A 3,024-nucleotide genomic window follows, 5' to 3' on the forward strand; every position below is an offset into this window, starting at 1 on the left:
TGCAGCCTAACGGCTTCTGGAGTGGCAGTGCCCTAGTGACCTCTCCACTCAGAAGGTAGTGTTCGGCAAACTGTAAGATATGTTACAGTAATTGTAATTGATTAACTCAATTCTAGTTAGCTATTATTAAATACAATTGCTTATTAAATACCTTCAACACTAAAACTCCACAACTTCTGGAGTCCATCTGCTTATTGTGTGGCAGAGTCTCCATTTTCCACTCCACTCAGGACTCTTCCTTCCCTTTCATCCTCAGAAAATTACTAATAAAAATAAAAGCAGTTTTTAAATGTAGCCAGCATTCTGCTCTAAAAAAAACACAAAAAACCCCCAAACACTGGTTATTAACGAATGATGAATACCTCCAGTTACGCATAATTTTCCTTTCATAAAAACCTTCATTTCCAAGAGGGTCTGACAGCAGTACAGATTGTGAGGAGATTTTGACAACCTAAAATAAAAAATTGTATTTAGTAGAATATGTTTATTACACTTACTTAAGTAAACATAATCAATTATAAGCATTTTCAAAGCAAGAATATGCTGCTAAAGAAGAAAAATAAAACAAAAAAGAAGAGAAAAAACACATGAGGTGTGAACATGTACCACAAGGATCCGGTGGGCACCAAAGCTCTGTGGGCACAACCAAATGTCCTCAGCCGGAAACGTCATCTGTGGAATATTTTTAAGTTTATAAAGGTTTAGATTCATTTACATAACATGCATTATATGACCTATATAACATCTACATTACCTTGCTGACACATTTAAACTTCCCAGAAAACAGAGAGGTTGCAACATCGCAAGACAACTGATACACAGGTTTCTGAAAAATGCAAGAGTTTAAAAAAAATTATAAAATTGTATAAAATGCTTTTGTGAAATAAACGGGCGTACGTTCTTACTTGCCTTTTGTTTCCTAATGAGGCAGTGCAGGTATGCATCAATGACCTGTTTGGATTAAAAGAAGATTATTTATACAGACCACCACTAGGACCATAAATGATTTCTTCGCTTACCTCATCAGAAAGCCACCCACTGTCCTCCAGTGTGCGAAAAGAAGAGTCATACAATTTGAATGGCCCAACGACTGCCTCCACACGCCCAGTGTCTTTTGCAGCCCAAAGTCACTTCACTAAAAACCAAGTTTCTTTAGTAATAACAGTTTCCATTTGAAACAAAATAATAACAAAATAAACATGCCAGAGGGGAGCCGCTTTCTGTAAATCAGAAATTTCACCAACAGGTCAAAATTAGCAAGAGCGGAGCAGTAAATAAAACATTCCAGTCACTCGACTAGCCAAACTAGCAACAACTGACCGACCGGTCAGAGTGAGATTTTTAGCTATGCCACCTTTTTCTTGCGTGCTGGGTTTCTGGGGGGTCACTGGTACAAGCTGTTCTGGTGCTTGGACTGATTTTACCTGAGCTATTTTCTGAGCAAACTGTATGACAGAGGGTCTGATATTTTGCAGCACTTGATGATGCTGAGGACTGCAAGGCTGCATCTCAAAAGTTGGGCTACTCTTAACAGGTTGAGTTGGAGCTGAGACTTGGACAGGGTGGTTAAGCCATGGACTAGTGCCTGAATACTCTTCAAGATGGGCTGACCAAATTTAGAGTACTGTAACCGGTCCGGTGGTTTCCTGGTCCGAGTTGATGTTCTCACAGGTTCTAGTTCAGAGCTGGAGGTGTCAGAGTTAGATGGTAGATCAGCAGCAGAGGACATACTGGACTCAGTCGGCAATTCGACATTGGTAAGTTCAGCAGAGGACAGACTGTCCTCTGATTCCACAGGATCAGGAGCTTCCTCCTTGACAGGGGTTTCTGAGTCAGGGGTTTCGCTCTCTGCTGGCTCAAGAGGAGGCAACGGGAGCGTAGCAGGTTCACAGAATGGCATAGCAGATGGTAAAGTTTCAGTGGCTGGGATGGTGGATGAAGGTTCTGGCAGATTGTGGACAGTGGTGAATTGCAAAGGCTCTGAGACAGGATCATACCACTGATGCGGTATTATGTCATCCTCATCTTCTGACTGAGGTTGTGCACAGTCCTCATCAGAAAGGTTGAGTGACCGCTTCCTGGTTGGTTTTACAGTTGTTCGGTTGGTTTCAGTGGAATCTGGCAAGAATCCACATGGTAAGAGCAGATCTCTGTGTAGAGTACGAATCGGTTTGGATTTGTTCTCTGGTCGGAGAGTGTACACTGGAAGATTGTCTGCTCTTTTTACCACCACATAGATGTCTGGTTCCCATTTGTCTGCGATTTTGTGTTTGCCTCGGAGTTTCACATTACGTACCAGCACCCTGTCACCAACGTCCAGTTCAGAGGGGGTGATATGTTGGTCGAAACGGCTCTTGTTTCTTCCCATGAGCTTCTCCGCGTTTCCAATGGCAATTTTGTAGCTCTTTTCTAGATTTGACTTCAGGTTCTGGACATACTGTGAATGAGTGGGCTGATTGTTGTCCACAGGCAGTCCAAAGATCAGGTCAATCGGGAGGCGAGGTTGTCGACCAAACATGAGCTCATAGGGTGAGTAGCCAGTAACATCACTCCGGGTGCAGTTGTATGCGTGGACCAGGGGCTTAACAAAATCTTTCCAGTGAGTTTTCTCTTCAGTGGTGAGTGTTCCGAGCATATTCAGGAGTGTTCTGTTAAAGCGCTCGACTGGATTACCTCGTGGATGGTATGGTGTAGTTCTGATTTTGTGAATCCCAGCCATTTTGCACAGTTCTTTTATTGTGCGTGACTCAAAGTCTGGTCCCTGATCACTATGGAGCTTTACTGGGATACCATAATGAACCAGGAAATTGTCCCAGAGACATTTGGCGACAGTCTTTGCTTTTTGGTTTGGAGTGGGGACAGCGACAGCATACTTGGTAAAGTGATCTGTTATTACAAGGATGTCTTTGGTTCTGCTCCTGTCGGGTTCCAGTGATAAAAAGTCCATGCAAACCAGTTCCAGAGGTCGATAAGTTCGAATGTTCACCAGGGGTGCTGCTCTTTCAGGTAAGGCTTTCCGTTTGG

Source organism: Oreochromis niloticus, linkage group LG9 (assembly GCF_001858045.2).
Source record: "Oreochromis niloticus isolate F11D_XX linkage group LG9, O_niloticus_UMD_NMBU, whole genome shotgun sequence".
In the NCBI taxonomy this organism is placed as follows: domain Eukaryota; kingdom Metazoa; phylum Chordata; class Actinopteri; order Cichliformes; family Cichlidae; genus Oreochromis; species Oreochromis niloticus.